Here is a 10,028-nt window from a genome sequence, read left to right as displayed (position 1 = left end):
GAGGTGGACTTTCTCAGTCTTACCTCTTCAGGTAAGAATTCAGAAGCAGTTGATCTTGCAAACCCACTAGTCCCTGAATCTTTTAATCCTCTCTATTCTCTGTCATTCTTGCTTGCAAACAAGCCAATTCTTTTCTTTTTTTCTTTTTTCTTTGTTCACTATAGTTGACATTCAATATTATTTTATATTAGTTTCAGGTGTACAGCACAGTGGTTAGGCACGAATGTACCTTACAGAGTGATCCCCTGGTAAGTCCAGTACCCACCTGGCACCGTACATAGTCATTACAATGTTACTGACTACCTTCCCTTTACATCCCCGTGACTATTTTGTAACTACCAATTTGCACTTCTTCATCTCTCTCTCCACCTTCACAGACTCACAGATACAGAGAACAAACTGATGGTTGCCAGATGGGAGGGGGGCTGGGAGGCTGGGGGAGAAAGGTGAAGGGATTAAGAAGCCAGTTCTTTCCTGAATGCATCTCTTTCTTTTCATACTTTGCCAAATACAGCCAACTGAACCGAGTGCTCTCTACAGAACTCTGCTTTCCAGCCTCTTCTCATAGGCCTATAAATTATTTACCCATAGGGGCATGATATGCCTCTAAAATGATGAAAGGTGACAGTTTCACCAAATATTTTCCCATTAAATAACATGGATTGTCAACTTTCCAACCTCCAATACCAGTTTTCTCCCCACCAGGACTATTTTGGGGGGTCATATTAGGGTGGATTTCCTTGTTGTTGCTACAATAGCACCCTTCTTCCAGCTCCAACATCTGTGTCAGTCAGAATAGTGCAGGCTATGCTCTAGTAAACAACAACCCTAGAATTTTAGCACTTCGAAACAAAAAAGGCTTGTTGGGTACTCACGCAGTATTTCAATACCAGGAAAGCTCTGCTCATGGTAACTCCACCGGAACCCAGGCTGGTGGAGTCTCTGTCACCACACTTCCAACACAGAAGGGTCTCACAGTGGCCATTAAATGCTCCAGACTAGAGGTAATTCACATGGCTCCCCCCACAACTCATTGGACAGAACCAGGCATACGGCCAAACTATGTAGAAGGAGTTATGTTCTCAATTCGCTCAGGGGATTTTTACTTGCTGACCTCCATACGCACAAAGCAGTGTGCTGGTGACAATGTCGGCCATGTTACTTTGCTTCTCTGAGCTCTTCACTTCACTGGTCTGGGAAAAAAGCAAGGTGAGTGATCTCATTAGAGAGATTCCCTCTGACTCTAGTAAGGAGGCAGGTCTGGGGTTCACAAGGATAGAGGTGAGGCCAGCCAGAAAGCTGCTGTTGCCGTCCAGGGAGACATGATAAAAGGCATGAATTAACGGGTTCGGGGTTATGAACAACAGTCAAGATCAAGCTCCAGCTCATAAAACAAACACAACTGTGGCTGACAGTGAAGATTGTATTTTTGAACAATGGTGAGGAGATCACACCCTGAGTGATGCTCAGGGCAAAACTGAAACACCAACCTAGAAGAGAAGCAGTTTGAGACACCTCTACAGCCAAAAAGTAAGTGTTTCAGAACACAAAGGGGAACAGCTAACAACTAAACTCCTTTTTCAACTGCTTCACTCATTTAAACAGTAATACTGTGATAATTTTGCACAGTGACGGGTGATTACTAGACTTAGCGTGGTGATCACATCATAAGTTATATAAATGTCGCATCACTATATTGTACACTTGGAGGTAATATATTTATTGAATATTGTACTTGAATAAAGAGAATATAAATAGACGGTAGCATGTGACCTTGGACTTCCGAACCTCATGGCTGCGAAGTTTACCCTAACTTTACAGACACGGATGCCAGGACGTGCTTTTCTCTCTCTCTGTCCTTACACTGTGGTTCTTTCGTTTTCCTCCCAAGGTCCCCTCTGGATGAAAACTCTGTGTGTGAGGAAAGGAGGCCATTTCTATTTTCCTACCCAAACGCCTCCTCTGTCCAGCGCCTTCATTTCCTTTGAAAGAGTTACCGCCACAGAACCTTCAGACTTCATTATTAGGTTTGGTTTGGGTTAATGTCTGTTAATGATCTGGAGAGAGGTGATAACTGCATATTAATAAGATTCACAAAGGAGCCAAATTGAAAGCTGTTGCAGACTCCAGTGGTGACAGCAATAAACTTGAACTCTGTGGAGAACTGACTAACAATCCGGGACAAGACAATGTGGTGAAACCAGCATGTGTGATGCTGGCTCTTCAGGGGAAAGAAGTGGTTTAAACGTTAAAAAAAAAAAAAAAAGTAGAAAGCAGAAGTCAACAGAAGAGCCTTCATAGAAAATGGAAAAAGAAACAGCGAATGCTGAGGTTGCAAACATTGGTCACTGAGAGGGGAAGTTGAGAAGGACGTGGGCCTCCCATGCTCCTCCACTTTGCATTTCTCCCCTCTGACAGTGCTCACCCGAGCCAGGCCTAGGGAGCCAGCACATCCTACAACACAGCTTCCGGCTCAAGACATGTAACTTGACTTAGTCTAATGAGACTTATTTCTGGGATTTAGTTTTTGAATTTTACTGGAACGAGTATGAAAATAACCTTTCTTTCTACAAGGACTGCAAGTTATACAGGTAATTTAAGCCTGGAGCTGTCAGGTAGAGAACAGAGAAGCCCTGGCTGTGATGGAAACCACATAGACAAGAGCGGAGCTGGTGGTGGGGGCAGGGAGGGCGGCAGGGAGGGCGGGAGAATGAGCATTGGCCTGCATGATGGTGGAGACTGGCAAGAATGAACTTTACAGGGCAGGCTGGCAACCCAACGAGTGCAGGAGTTAATGTTGCCGTCTTAAGGCAGAATTTTTTCTCCACAAGACCTCAGGTTTTGCTTTGCGGGACTTTCAAATGATTGGAGGAGACCTACCCACGTTATTGAGGATAATGTCCTTTACTTAACGTCAACTGATTATAGATGTTAACCACAATATACCTTCACACACACACGCAAAATCTACCAAATACTGCACAGCGGCACCTAGACTGTGGTTTGGTTACATAATTAGGTAGTACAGCCCAGACAAATTGGCATCAGCCTAGACATAAAACTAACCATCACAGTAGTTGAGACAGTGTGGTATTGGCATAAAGACAAACAATTGGATTGATGGAACAGAATAGTCTGGCAATGGAAGTACACACATGTGGTTAACTGATTTCAACAAAGATGTAATGGCAGACGGCGGTGAAAAATGGTCTTCTGCACAGTAGATCAATTGGATATCTGTATGCAAAAGAGTGAACTTTGAGTCATACCTCTTGCCACATAAAAATTAAATCAAAATGGATCACAGACATAAATCCTAAAACTGTAAACTTTCTAGAAGAGACATTAGGAGAAGACTTTTGTTAATTTGGGTTAGGTAAAGATTTCTTAGATACAATACCAAAAGAACAAATTGATAAATTAGACTCACTAAAAATGTTTTTTAAATGCTTTCAGGAGAATGAAAAGATAACTCAGAGACTATAAGTATTTGCAAAGCATATATTTGATAAATGAATTGTATCCAGTATTTAGAAAGAACTCTCAAAACTCACCAATAAGAAAATAGACAAGATGATTAGAAAATGGGCAAAAGATGTTAACACTTTGCCAAAAAATATAGACAGATGGCAAATAAGCATGTGAAAGAACACTCAGCACTGTTAGTCATTAAGGAAATGTAAATTAGAACTACCATGAGATATTACTACCTACCTACCAGATTGGCTGAAGTAAAGACAGATCATACCTTGTATTGGCAAGGAGGGTAGGAGGAACTGGTGGATGTAATATGGTCTCGGTTCTTTAAAAAATTGCTGGAAGTTTTATAAAATGTTAAACACACACCTACTACATGATGCAAGCATCCCACTCCTACATATGGACCCAGGAGAAAGGCAGACATTTGTCTATAGAAAGAGTTGTACATAGACATTCATAGGAGATTATTTGTAAAATAAACTAAAAACTACCCAGATACTCATCAGCAGGTGAATGGATACACAAACAGTGGTATTGGAATATAAAATGGAATATTATTCAGCAAAAGAAGAAATTAATTATTGATATATGTGAGGACATGAATGAATATTATGCTGAATGAAAGAAGACAATATATACTGTAGGATTCCATTTATATAAATTCTAAGGCATGCCAACTAATACATTGTGACAGAAGGCAGATCCGTGTTTGCCTGGGGATGGAGGGGAGGAGTGAGAAGGGGGGGTTACAAAGAAGCCCAGGGAAACTTCTGGAGTGGGGGTGATGAATATGTTCATTATCTTAATTACGGTGTTGATTTCATGGCTATATACACATGTCAAAACTTATCAAGCTGTACACTCTAAATCTGTGCAGTTTGCTGTATGTCAATTATACCTCAATAAAGATGTTAAATAAGTCAATGTAGGCAAATGACAGAGAATTTCAAGCCAAGTAACTAAAGAACCCCAGGAGCTAAATCGCATATTTTTCAGCTTATGAATTCTTAAGAGGAGTTTGGAATCTCAAGTTCTAACTGTGTCGCTTGTTCTCTGAGTCCCCTATTTATCATTTGTAAAGTGGGAGCAATGATTTTTTTCTTTTTGCTCTGCTACCTACCTCAAGGGGGTTATTGTGAGGCCCAAGGGCGGTAATCCGTGTGAAAGTGCTTTGCAAACTATTTAAATGTTAACTGTTGGAGTGGTCGTGGCATGCCATCTGCATATTATTCTTGCCCAGTATGTGTGCTTCATGCCAGCTCAACCCCTAATAGCCCGAATATAAAGGATAATTAATTGTACAAGTTACTGGAAGAGCAGTGAAACCCAGTACTCAGGGCATGACATAGCCTAAATACATAACAGATTTTGGGATAAATCACTTTCAGTCCAAAGGAGAATGGGAGAAACAGACAGATGCCTTCACACATATGCCAACCAAGTCAGACCCACGCAAACAGGCTGGAGTTCAAGGCGAGGCAAAACAGCCAGGATGAAGGATTTTGTTTCCTGCCAGAGGCTGTTACAGGGAGCGTGGCTAGCCCTGATGCTGAGAGGTTCTTTGCATTCAGAGCCAAGCTTACTTGGAAATTAACTGTTTTGTTCTTGGCCTCTCATACTCACCAATGAGAATAATGGGGCCACAGATCACATTCATTCAGCTAAAGTTAAAAATGACAAAATAGAAATAGGTGAATACACTCAGCGTCACCCTTCTTCTTTTCCCCCTTGGCATTGTTATTTATCTCATCTGGCATTTTCCCCCTAATTTGGATGCATCTGAAATTACTGGAATTCTCCCCACCCCCAATCTGCTCCAGCGACCTTGGACAGGTAGGAGCCACTGCGTGAGGCCGGCTTTCTGCTGCTGCCCTAGTTAGGGAATCTCTGCAGGATTGGCCCACTCCTGGGCAGGGCTGCATAGGATGCCACACAAAGGCTGGGTTCGAATCCCTGGTTGAGCTGTGCCTGAAAGGGGAATCTGGGGAACAAAGCGGCAAGTCTGAGACATGACTCAGAAGGGCAGAAGGACAGGATGCTGGGAGCATGCCCATAGGTAGAGAGGACAACAGCAGAATTAGAGAAAAAGTGGGAAGAAGTCAGAGAACAATGTGGCCTCACACACTGGATGGCTAGCAGTAAGTCAAGGAACAGACCTAAGAGATGTCTGACCAGCTAATGTCTCAGAGGAGGCCGGGCCCTGTTTCGTGGGACTCCATGCACCTCCCTGGCTGGGGCTGGTTTCCTAAGAGACCAAGTGCAAGGGTCACCAAGGCCCCAGAGGCCTGGCTAGCTGGGGATCTCCTCATCCAGCACTTAAGCCGGGAGGAGTGGGCAGGCAGCTTATGCAGATTCACGGGTGTCTTCACAAGCTTTACATAGGGACGACATTACAGCAGTTACTACGTCTGGAAGGAGTATAGCTCGGCCCAAAGGATCTCCTCCAGGATTGGGAAATATGTATCTCCATCTCCCCAAATATCAACCTGGGCTCCACGAGCAACACTGAGAGCCTGGGACACCAGAGCTTTGCCCCAGGCAGGTTGTGCTCGCACGTCGTCCTAAGGCCCAGTGAGGGGGACCTGGGGGAACTCGCCTTTTCCATAAGGAGAGTGATGCTTTGAGGGGTGCTGGGAAGGCCCACTGCAAGACAAGACAAAATTCCTCTGTAGATGCTGCAGTTTACCGTGAAAGGTTTATTTATCAGTGTTAAGTTTGCATTTTGCTGAAATCTTCTGGGATGTTGCAAAGAGGAGTGAGCCACCAAGTCCCAGGCCCCCACTGTACATTCACGTGGGTAGAGGGGCTGACACTAAGTCTGAATCGCCAGAGCCCTGTGTCCTGGAGGAGAGGGAACCTCCATGGTGGGGGGGGGGTGCAAAGGACATAACAAGTGGAGGGGACATGGAAATAGGCAAGAAAGGGCCAAAGACCAATCCCACTCATGTCACCTTTTTGCTCAGTGTGAGGAGTCCACGGTCTGCCTCCATTAGTTGGAAGTTACTGTTGTTTGATAAATGTGGTGCCATTAAACTTCAGGTAAAAGTGCATGAAGGAGAAGGACACCCAGAGCCAGCCGGGAGGCCCGGTTTGTGATCGCTGTGAAAGGGGCGGATTCCAGGCTTTGGCGATGAGCAGAGCTTCCCTGGCTAAGGCACCCCTCCCAGGACTCCGAAAGAGCAAGCCCACGCTCAGCCAAGCCAGGCGCACCTCCACTGCCAACAAACACTGTTCCCCATGTTTCTCCATGGCGCCTCGAGCAAAGCCAGACTGTCCATGTCGGGGTGTTGGTTCTGCCAACTGTCTGTTAGGAGACTGGCTATGAAGCCCAGCCCTGAAAGACAGCAATTTGAAATAAAAAGCATGAAACCCTTCCAGGTCCTGGAGGTTCCTTCTTGTCCCGTGCTGTGAGGAAGCTTTCTTTTGAGCCAGAGCTGCTCTTGCAAGCTTCATGCTAAATGACCAAAAGTGTGCTTCTCCCACAGGGGTACCCACGGAGGCAGGTGATCCATGGAGGGACCCACGGAGGCAGGTGACGGATGGCAGGGTGGGGCTGGACACCACAGGATAATTATCTGTATCCTCCTGTAGGGGCAATTTTCCTCAATAGGAAATAGCTGAAAACCTTTTTTGGTGTGGAAAATAATCGAAACTGTATGAAATTTCAAAGTGTCATTCCAAGCTTCCTTTCTGGAAGTGTGGTGTCTCCCAGACTCTGGGAGTCACCCCTTGCAGAGGGACAGCTCAGCTGTCATGCCCACCATGGTTTTGAGGTGCTTCTCAGAAATCCTGTGGGTCCATACTAGCCCTTCCTGAAATTAATTCTACTAGTGGAATATAGCTCTTTAAGGCTTTGGATCCCAGTAATACAAAGACAGCCACCTCCATCCTAAGGTGCCTTTGGTCGATCATCAGCCTATCCACTTTGGTGTGAGCAGAGCCCACCAGGCTCTGCCAACAAGGGGACACAGGAACGCTCCATGAGAGGCTCAGCGTCAGAAAGGCTGGTGGAGTTAGAACAAATTCCTGAATTTCGTGACTTTGCTGGAGACCAGTCTTTGAGTCACATGATGCAGTAGCTCAGCCTGCACACACCCAACTGAGTATTCGTCCACAGCCTTACCCAAAGATGTGCCCTGGAAGGGTTTGAGCCTAACTTACTACATATGTATTCTCACAAAGTCTCATGAGCTAGCAAGAGAGATTCTTCTATAGCAGAGTGGCCACCAACATTGTCACCAAACAATGGTGACACAAATTTTCAGCCTGCCCAGGGGCAGACCCAGGTTTTGTGTAGCATGAGGCTTTTACAATTTGGGGGGTCCTAATGAAGAAAATACGCAAAAATAGCTTATCTTTGCAAATTTACAAAAACATGTGAAGAACACATTGCTAGCCTCTCCCAAGGACTTGGAATGGGCCTGCACAACTGAAGGACTGGAGTTTAAACCTTGGCCTGACAGCAATTTGCCTCTGCTCCAATGCTTGAATGTATATTTGCTGGGGGAGGGGCGGTGCAGGGATTGCTAATGATACATTGTTTTCTCTCCCAGATGTAACAATGTGTATTTTTCCAAGCTGCATCTCATTTTATAGCTTCCTGCCCAAATTTTCCAGTCTCTTTGGGTCCGTATCTGTTTTCTTCTCTCTGCCTGGGCTTTAGGGCAACCTCCTCGGGAGATGTTCAAGGGCATTCAAACAATGGGCTTGGCCCCGGGAGCATGGAATCCCCTGAAAGACAGCAGGCGTCTCTGGTGGGTTGTTGGGATAGACTGATCAGCAATTTTTAACACTGGAGATGGAGCTGTACCAGCCCATGCCAAGAGCCTTCTAAAGGCACCTCATATGGAAACCATCAGTCCCCGCCCCACCCATCAGCTAACTTGGAGGCAGCCAAGCCTGGGGACCAGAGCTGCCATGGCAAAGAAGACAAGTGCCATGTGCCGCCAACAAGCCGAGGGTGCAATGGGAGTTTCACACCCCAAAAGGTTCTCTGTGCTCCCATCAAGTCACCAAAAAAAAAAAAAAGGTATAATAAAAATTGGCTTTAATTTTTAGAACTCACACACGTTACACTGTAGTCAAGGTGAAACAATACAAATCATTTGACGTTACTTTTCAGCCTTACTATCCTTCAAAGTCCTCCCATGCATTTATAATAATTTCTAAAATTTAAATACCACTGTCCTCTTCTCATCTTACTCCTCGCACGCCAACATTAGGTCGCAGTAAAATTATGTTTCTTAGATGTGCCCTGCACGCTTTCTTTCTTGGCTTCACACATGCCTTTTCCTCTGTCCCTCACACCAGCTTCTCAGTTAACTCTAACTTATCCTAAGCTCTCAACCTGGGGGCACACTCTGTACCCCTGTAGGACCCTGCACACCCACCACGTTTTACTCTCATCTCCTATCTGATACCTGTCTTCTCCAGGCTTTGTGGGTCAGTTACCTACTCCAGGGTAACAGACCATCTGAAAGTTGGTGCCTCAACACATGGATTGTCTCATGATTCTGTGGGATGCCGGGCTTCGCCTGGGTGCTTCTCCTGCTGTAAATGGTGTCCGCTGTTGTTTTAGTCATCCGGGGTCTGGACTGCGTCGGCGTGTCTGCGATAGCTTACCCATGCAGCTCCGGCTGGGTCAGGCTCCCAGCTGGAAGCTCAGCTGGGGGTTGACTGGCGTGCCTCCACACGGCCTCTCCGTGTGACTTGGCCTTCTCACAGCATAGTTGCTGGATACGAAGAGGAAGAAAGTAGAAATGGCAAGTCTTGAAAGTCTAGGCTCAGAAGCCCCAGGATATCACTTGGTCGAAGAGGTCGTGAATTCAAGGGGAGGAGAAATAAGCACTCATCAATAAAGGAGTGGTACGCACATGTGTGGGGGGGGGGGAGAAATGGTGGTAGCCATCTTTGGAAAGTATCTTGCACTATGACAGCAGTGACAGGACCTGTTGCTCCCCAGCACCGGGCCCAGGGCCTACCCACTGAGACTCAGCACTTTGTGCGGTTGGTCAAAGCCTCTCTCTCCCGGTTTGCTAATGCCGAGGTTTGGTGTTCGTGTTTGATGTGTGCCCTACTTTCCAGACCGCGTGGGCTCCATTTTCCTCTTTATGTTTTGCCAAAAGTAAAAGTACCAGCTTTAATGATTTATTTCTGAAACGAAGAGATTTATTACTCATAACCAAAAAAGTGCTGGATGCAACAGGAACACTCTACGCACCAGCTGAGAGCAAGCCGATTCTTAGAGCCTCCGGGACCAACTCTCCCTCCACCACCACCCTCATTTCTATTGCTGTTACATCTGACCTCCTGAGTGCAGCCAAGAACGAGGAATCAGAAATTGAGCTTCCGTAGTCAGGTGACGTACACCTGGAACCTGGCCACTCCAGGTTCCTTTGGGCCAGCTTTACTGTTTCTACAGAAGTTGATGAGTGTGATTAGAAATGTTTCCTGGCCTCTCTCTGGCTGGTTCTCAGGACATGGGATGCCATCGCTGCTCTAGTCACCAGGAAGGAGGGAGGGAGTGGGGAAGTCAATGAGTGGAGGAA

This window comes from Desmodus rotundus, chromosome 12 (genome assembly GCF_022682495.2).
Source record: "Desmodus rotundus isolate HL8 chromosome 12, HLdesRot8A.1, whole genome shotgun sequence".
Lineage (NCBI taxonomy): Eukaryota > Metazoa > Chordata > Mammalia > Chiroptera > Phyllostomidae > Desmodus > Desmodus rotundus.
The sequence above is the reverse complement of the archived record's forward strand: the minus strand, read 5'-3'. Positions refer to the sequence as shown.